This window comes from Nicotiana tabacum, chromosome 16 (assembly GCF_000715075.1).
Source record: "Nicotiana tabacum cultivar K326 chromosome 16, ASM71507v2, whole genome shotgun sequence".
Taxonomy (NCBI): Eukaryota; Viridiplantae; Streptophyta; class Magnoliopsida; order Solanales; family Solanaceae; genus Nicotiana; species Nicotiana tabacum.
Window position 1 is genome coordinate 105,706,537 of NC_134095.1, and position 9,142 is coordinate 105,715,678.

The window sequence follows — 9,142 nt, forward strand, 5'->3', positions numbered from 1 at the left end:
TATTTAGATTTTAGTCTTTAAAATTAGCATTTTTCTTTAGTTTTAAGTTAATTAGTCATTTTAATGTTAAAAATAAATAAATAATTTTAATTTCTACAAAAATAGATTAATTTAGGATTTTAATTAATTAAAGAAAAGAAAAAGGAAAAAAATAAAGAAAAGAAAAATAGGAAGAATATATTTTTGGTCTTGTTTCTTTTAAAATTGGGCTAATGGTCCAAATTAATTTTAAACCCCGGCCCATTTCCCTTGACCCAAATCCCCTAATTAAAACCCCCCATATTCTTCTAACCCTAGGATAGACATTAGATCTTAGACAAAAAGAATAGGACCCTCCCTTATCTTGAAAAAAAAAATCAACGGCGCATTTGGGAGGGAGTTTCCTCTCCATTTTCATTATCACCAAGAATAGACCTCCCCTTCCTCTCTAAAAACAGCACCATTTCCCCCTTTTTTTTCACTCACCTCTCACAAAAGCCTAAGTTATCTACTAGTAACTGAAAAATACCAAAAACCAGAATCTGAAATCATAAGCTAAAAAATATAAAGAAAACTGGAATTTTCGATGGAGATTTGAAGAGAACTGATTTCGAAACTCAATTTCCTTCTTCCTGGGTTTCGGAAAGTTGTTCTTGAGTTGTGGAATCATTGTATTGTCACTGTTGTTGCTGAAACCGTACTGAGCTCCATCAGTTCTATTTCGGCCTTTATTTGGCCATTTTACGATTATTTCGTTGTTGTCAAGGTACTCCTCTTGAACTCTGGATTGTCAATTGAATAGGAAATGTGTCTCTGCTGGAAGATGCATGTGAGTTGTGAAGTTATTGGAATTAATCTTGTTTGGCTCTAAATTTCTATTTTTCTGCCAATGCTTTAGCATTTTGAATTACTAGTTTCCTGTTCTGTTTTAACATTCATAGATTAGAAGATGTTCCTTCGAACCTTTTGATCTTTTTATTTCTTACTTAAACTTCCTTTGGAGGGGTATAGGTGTAAGGTTAATTGCTGCCAATCCAATTGTTAAGCATTTTATCTGCTCGTACAAACATGACGATCCCTTTGTAGAAATTTGATGTTCCGGAATAGAATTTTCTTGTTATTTGTAGTTTATGATTTTTCCAATCCAAGTTGGTAGTGGGGAACTCGGATGCCAAAGACATTTTTATTGCAGAATAGGTCATTTGCCTCTTATATTCAATCGTCTATCGATTTGCTTTGTGTTTAGTTTGATTTTAATTTTTTATTTGCTTAATATTCCTTGTTCTAAACTTTATTGAATAATTAAAAGAAAACTCCATTTTGTAAAATATCATTAGCAGTCAACCTTAAGCAGATTGTTTTTAATTAGTTAGAAATAAAGCAGAATTGAGGATCAGACGAATTTGAAGTTTACACAAATTTAGACTTTAAAAGAATCAGATTAATTTAATCCAAACTACCCCAAGCATGTATATAATTAGTAGCCTTATATTGAACTTCAAATTAATTTTAAATATGAACATCCTAGTTTGTTTTAGTTGAGTACAATCTTTTGAAATAAATTGAGGTGTGCCATTCACAAATGAATCCCATAATCCATGGCCCTCACATCAATACCAAAATTAGTGTGGAAAATACTTTGAACATTCGTAGAAAATACTTTGAACACTCATAGTTTGCTTAAGGCGCATTTTATCATAAATCATCGTGACTATGGGTACGGTTCCCGTGGCATAGTTGTGATACATAATTCCCAAATTCGGGTATACATTGTGAGCACGTGATTTTTGCCTCACAAGAACTACTCCAAAAGAAATCACAAATAATTTTCCTTTGTGTGCAACTTTTGAATTTTTTCGTGGCATTTCGTCTGTGCATGCTCATTTTTATTCTAATTAAGGAAAAATACAAAAAAAATGGTAATATAGATGCATATGCATTCCGGAATTAATATTGCATTTTTAGAATTAATTAATCATTGGTTTATATAAAAGGATAATAATAAAAATAATATATTTAGGAAATTATAAACCATAGTTTGGTTTTGAAAGAAGGAAAATCACAAAAAATATATAATTGTTATAATTTTTGTCATTTAAGTATGCCTTTGAGTGATTGTGATTTTTAACTACTTGTTTTAATTTGTATGTCAAAATGTTAATTGATTTTACAATTGTGTAAAATTTGGAATAAAAGTAGAAAATGAAAAGAGTTTAAAATAGGCAAATCAGATCTGGGCCAAGAAATTTTAAACAAAAAAATCAGCCCCAAAACTTTCTCTATACCCGGCCAAATCCAGTCCACCTGTAGCTAAATTAAACGACGTCGTTTCATCATGCTCAAATCTGGTTCGTTGATTCACTTGATCAACGCTCCAAATCAATTCTTCCACACCCGACCCGTGCCCGTCCAAAACTGATCCGGTCTTGAGGATAAACAAAACGACGTCGCTCCACTTACTCGATAAATCCAGACCATTGATCTCATCAGATCGAACGGTCTAGATCCAACCCTCACATGCATATATAAAGGGTCCAAACTAACCCCCCCCCCCCAAACCAGGCCCCCTCCTCTCATTTCTCATCAAACCTCGTCTCTTTCAGAGACGAGGAACCCTAATTGCCGTCACCCCGTTCCCTCGTCGTAAACCCGGCGGCGCCGTTTCCGGTGGCCGTGAAATTCACACCACTAGAGCACCTAACCTCCCTCTCCATGAATCCTTTAACCATTTTGCTCGAATCAGGCTGAAGCTCCTCGAATCTTCAATCGAAGATTCGAGTAAAACCTAACCCTACCCCAACCTACCCCAAACTCACACCAGTTATCCACCTGACCTCCCTCGTGCCTAAAACACCGTTGGTTTGGTTCGAATATGTCTAGAAATGCTCGAATTTTAGATCAAAGAATCAGGAACCCTAAAAATCCAAATCGTGGAATTTGTCCAAATTAAATGAGAGATTGGGGTCTAAGAGACTTTAATCGAGGTATTCTTAATTGAGAATACTTCGAGTAAAGTCTGTTCAACCTCAAAATGTCTGAATCCTAGTTTGAGCCTGTGTCCGTATAAGTTCTGAAGGTTTGAGGTATTTTTCCTTTTTCTTTTCCTGTATTTATGGTTTTGGTTTATCTGTGTATTTGTGTATTTTAGTTTTGATTAATTTTCCACACTCTTTCAATTCATCTTTTCATTCCCAGTATCCCTTTTATTTGGTCGATTTCTCTTCCGTAATTAAGTTGTACATGTTATAAACTACGTAGTCGATTTGATTAATGTCGTCGAATAGTTAGCTTCATAAACTCCCTGTGTTGAACAAAACCATGAATTACCCTGTTAGTATGATTAACTATGTTTGTGGTGTGTGTATGTAATTGATTGATTAGATGTCAATGTTCAGTTTGTTCATATAAGTTTAAATCATTTTTGGCATTCTGTTTGGTTTTAATTTCGATGGTTGATGGTCTGATTAGTTAAAGTTCTGTTTGATTGTGCATAATGTTCTGAATCTTGGGAGTCTTAGTATTTAAGGTATTCTTTGCCTTAAAACCTTTGAATTGGTTATAGCTGTTGTAGTTAATTGAATTCAGATAGTGGTTGGATTTTGAGTAGATTGGAGAGGTTTAATGCAGGTTGAAAGGGAGTGGGTAGGGAAGTATTTCAGGGGTGTTTGGGGAATAAAACAGTTAGTATGATACTTTATTGTTAGTGCTTTATCAATGAGGTATTAATTAATCCTAATGGGAAACCAAAGGAAGTGGAGGGGCTGAAATTAAGGGAAAGTTTTCCTTAGTGGCTGATTCATTAGAAAAGCAGTTTAGTGGCAGATTTGACTGGAAAAATCTGCCTTGGATAACAGAAGGGGGTCCGGGCAGTAGGAAAGGAGGGGAAAATAAGTTGTATAAGAAGGGGTGTTGGGACTGATTTCTAAAAAAAAAAAGACACACAGAGATATACAGAACACAGAAGAAAGAGGACAGACACTCAGAGAGATATACAGACAGAAAAGAGAGATAGAAAAAGAAAAACAGGAAAAAAAGCACACACACACACACACAGAAAAGAGAAAACAGAACAGAAAAATAGAGAAGAAAGAAAGAAAAATCAGAAATATTGTTTCCTCATATCTGTCCGGGTTTGTTTGGTGATACTGTTTGATTGAATCTGAAATTTTCTTAAAATTTCTGCTACTATTCCTCTGGTTTTCACGGTGTCTATCGGTTTTGCTCAAATCTGCTGAATTGTTTGGCATTTTATTTCTGCTGTTGAGCTTCTTGTGTTGCTACTGATGAATACCACCTCTTTTACCCTCATTTCCAGGTATGTAAAGACATTTGAACCTTGAAGTAAATCTAGATGAGAGCCTATGAAATCAAGCTGAAATTGTTATTTCGTTCTTTTAAAACAGGAGCTATTTTTTTATTTTTCTGCACATTTATCTCGTCAAGCATCAGATTTTTTCTAGTTGATGTAAGAGTTTCTTGTTTGTATATGGCATGTTAATGGTTATGTGTATAACCATAAGTGAGAGGAAAATTGGCATAATCCGTTACGATATTGGGATATTCCAAAAGGTTTAGATGTGTATTTGCGGTATATAATGTCAATTTGTTTAATCAAATTTGTAAATTAATTTTCTTTCTTAACAACAAATGGCCATTTATTTTAGGAATGCGATTAACCCATTTCCTTATAAATAGTATATAGAAATAATGTCAATGATTTGTACAAAGTATAGATTTAGTATTTGTAAATAGCTTGCATAAGCCGATATAAAAATTGGTTTGATCTTATTTATCCCAAACTCAATCATCGTAAGCAAATTAACCAAATAATTTGACCTTTGGACTAAAAACTAGTCGTGTAGAAGAAGGTCGGATTTATAAATACGAATTGCAACATTTTAAGTCAAAGATATGAAAAGTAGAGTTCGCTCCGAATAGAATAATGGAAATTCTTCGAAAACTATTAGTTTGCTTATCAATTAAATTTTTCCTAGTTGTTACACATAATTCGCTTTTGGTAAATTTTCAAACATATACACTTAGTCTTAAGCTTAGGAAAATGATAAATAACTTGTGCATATAATTATCAAGTATTAAAAAATACATAAGCAAAAATACGAATACCGTATTCACGATAAAAATGGTAGTTTTAGTTGCGCGTTATTTATTTATTTTTCATCTCATTAACTCTTTTAATTTGAATGGTTTTGAGGTATATAATTCACACGTTTAAAATATAATCTGTGGTCAACACCTAATAAATTTTGATTTTTTAAGAAATCTCAAGACATTCCATTCGGTGATTTCCCATGGTTCTCATATTTAAAAATTAAATGGACATAATAAACAGTTGTAGAAAATTTATATTACCATCAAAAAATATTTTGTGTAATTGGGGATACGTTCGCGTGACATGATTACATTTCTAAAGACAATTCGGAGTATGCATTCGCGCAACTTCGAGCAAACTTTCTTAATAAAAGGGTTTTTTCGGAGGATATTTAAATTAAATTAATTTCATATAACCCGAGATGTGCAGTTCACTATTTAATCATACAAGAGTGACGAATGTTCGTAATTTTATTTTAAGCACGCGCAATTTCGGCCATAATATATTTTTATAATAAAAATATAAAAAAAAAATATTATCAATCTTATTGTTACACGTATGCGTGACACGATTCTTTACATTTATAAAAAAAAATATATAATACGAATATACGTACGCGTGATTCGTTTCAAGGAAGGTCTATAATTATAAACAATCTAACCAAAAGCGGTAACCAAATCATGCAACAAGAAAAATATTTAGTAAATCAAGATAATTAGGACAAGTATAAAAATGGTTAAGCGACCGTGTTAGAACCATGGAATTCGGGAATGCCTAACACCTTCTCCCGGATTAACAGAATTTCTTACTCGGATTTCTGGTTCGCAGAATGACAAACAGAGTCATATTTTCCTCGATTCGGGATTAAAACCGGTGACTTGGGGCGCCATAAAATTCTCAAGTGGCGACTATAAAATAAATAAACAAATCCCGTTTCGACTGTCCTTTAATTGGAAAAAAACTCCCTTTACATTACGCCCTCCTCGGGAATGTTGTGTAAAGAAAGAGGTGTGACAGCTCTGGCGACTCTGCTGGGGAACGAACCCAGAACCACTGGTTCAGGGTTCAAAAATAAAAGCTTAAAATAACTGTTATAGTTGGCTTTGTTTGTTATCTGATTTTTTTACATATTTGTGCTTAATGTGCTAAATGTTGCTTTTTACCTCTTTAATATTATTTGAATTGTGTATATAAAACTGCTACGAAACCCTTCTTCTTTCTGAGTCTTCTAAATTTATGGTGCACACGTGTGCGTGGCCCACCTTTCTGTTAGAAGTCATACCAAATAAGACGAAGTTGGTACAAGTAACTAGGCCGGGTAGACTTTCGTGCTCCCGGTACGTTGCCCCCATTTCGGCTCAAGCTATCCGTTTGGGTAAGCCAGGTCTAGAACAATCTGCCTCAGGTTTTTCACTTAGAATAACTCAGCCTCGTACCGGATCCCTAGTAGGAACGTCTATTTGCATCATGTATATTTGACCTTGGAGACTCAACACAGGGGTTGGGTCTGTCTAGGACAGGTGAACCCGAAATGAAAACACCATCCTGATGCATCCTACTTGCTACTTGTGCATTCATTTGCCTCGGATTTGCTTGTTGACCAGCTTAATTGAAAAAAATCATTGTGAGAGCCGAAAAATAAAATGGGTTGTTTTAGAAAATTCCCAAAATAGTTTTAAATTTTGAAGAAAAAAAAAGAAGAAGTGTTAAATAAAAAAAAATGATTTTTCGTTTTATGAGTGTCTGTTTTCAAAATGAGTCTTGATTTTGTTAAAATTAATCGCAGATACAAAATGAGCACCACCCAAAACCCACCATTCGCAAATGTAGATGAGTTTCTATTTCGGCTTCAGATGTGGTGGCATGAGTTAGGAGAAGATGGTCAGAAATGGGTCATTAAGCATTTGGGAACTCTCACAGATATTATGAAAGTTAAACCACGTGATGATTTGATTGCGGCGTTAGTAACTTTTTGGGACCCTGTTCACAATGTCTTTCGCTTCTCTGATTTCGAGCTTACTCATACATTAGAAGAGATAGCTGGATATGCCGGTTTTGACGGAGATTTAAGAACCAAAGTCTTATATTCCCAAAAGCTCCCTCAGTGCATCGATTCCTTAGGCTCCTGAACATCAGTAATCAAATCAGAAAAAGCAACGTTGTCAGAGGATGTTGTTCTTTCAACTTCCTATATTCAAGGTTTGGAAAGCCGGATGGATTTGAAATTCATGAAAAGGACCTTACAAACAAACAGAACAAAGACACCTGGCAGATTCACCGTCGCTTCGCTTTCATGGTGGCTTTTCTGGGAATCATTATCTTCCCAAACAAAGAACGAACAATTGATATTCTCACAGCGAAAGTCGTGCAGGTCCTCACTACCAAGGAAAATCACACCCTTGCCCCGATCATTCTCTCAGACATTTATCGGGCGTTGACTTTATGTAAATCAGGGGCAAAAGTCTTCGAAGGGTGCAAAATTTTGTTGCAAATGTGGATGATTGAACATCTCCAACATCACCCCAAGTTCATGCAGTATGGTCCAAGCAATGATAATTTCATCGAGAGTTATGAAGAAAGAATAAAAGATTATAAATCTCCAGAAGGGGTGGAAGCCTGGGTATCTCATCTAAGATCTTTAACGGCCAGTCAAATTGAGTGGACTTTGGGATGGCTCCCGGTAAGAGAAGTGATACACATGTCAACTTTGAATAGTTATTTGCTGCTATTGGGATTGAGAAGTGTCCAGCAATATGCGCCACAGAGAGTTCTAAGACAACTAGGGAGATACCAAGTGGTGCCTGATGATGAGGATTTGAGTATACAAGTAATAGAGTTACACCCCGAAGCCACTCTTCCCGAGGCTTTAATTCAGCAGATGTGGAATGGATGTCGATACTTGAAAGATGATACTCATGTTCCAGATACTACAAAAGGCGAGATAAATCCAGGATATGCAAGGTGGTTTGAGAAACGATCCCGCGTGGATGATGCACCAGAAACCGATCTGAGAAGGCCTATAAAAAGACCCCATGTTCAAACCTTTAACGATAAAATCCAAGAATTGATTTGGGGAGAAAAGGAAAAGGGATACAAAGCAACTATTCATGCCTTAAAGGAAAATCTGAGGAACCTCAATTTGGAAAAAGACTTGCAAGCACAAGAAGCAGAAGGTAAAAAGAAGAGTCTGGCTTGTGAAAATAAAAATCTTCACGCTCAATTTCAAAAAATAAAGAAAGCTTCTGAAACACCAATGAGAAGTTGGAAAGATCAAAAAATCATCGCCAGTCTTTTGGAAAAAATGCAAGATTATGATTCCATTTTGGCAAAAACCGAAAAGGCGTTTGGCAAAGCTAAAGAAGGAATTATAAAATTAAACGAGGAGGCCAGATCTAATAAGGAACGCCAAGTGATGCAATCCGAAGAAGACAGGGCACAATTCAAGAAAGAGAAAGACCGTTGGATACATTCAGAAGCTCAACTCCATGCACAATTGGAAGAAGCGAGAAGGTACAATAGAGGACATCAGCACGCAGACATCGATAGAGAAAGAGCACAGGCAAGACTCGATCAGGCCAGACTCCGAGCTCAATTAGAGTCAGCTTTAGATCGCGAAGACCGTATAAGAGATATAGCCACCACTCGCCAACAGCAACTGCAAAACCAAGACCAACGTCTCCAAGATTTCAGGGCACAAATCCATGATTTGGCAGTTTACACCTCTCAAAGTTATGTGAACTGCCAAGGGATGGATTATGAAAGGTTTATAGAGCATGCACCTATTTTTGCCCGGCATCTGGCAATGGAGTTAGAAAGAATATATCGTACACTAGGAGGTCAGCCGGGTCAAGCCCCACCGTGAGCAGATGATCCAATGATTGAAAACAAAAGTGGGGAGTGGAGCATGTTCACAGCTGTTAAGAGTTATGTCTTTTGTTTGATTTGGGTTTGTGTCGAGTTTTTAAACCATTTTCTTATAATGTTTTTCAAATGTAATGTCTGTTCCATCTTTGTATTATTTCAAGAATAAATAAAAGTGTCGACAATTGCTTT

The 9,142-nt window shown here is 35.6% G+C and overlaps 1 long non-coding RNA gene across 1 annotated transcript; it reads left to right on the top strand.

The window, feature by feature from the left end:
* Positions 1 to 310: 310 nt before the first annotated feature.
* Positions 311 to 4,607, top strand: LOC142170749 (uncharacterized). Its single transcript, XR_012700206.1, has 2 exons — positions 311 to 745; positions 4,295 to 4,607. It is a non-coding gene; the product is annotated as an uncharacterized LOC142170749 (long non-coding RNA).
* Positions 4,608 to 9,142: the final 4,535 nt, after the last annotated feature.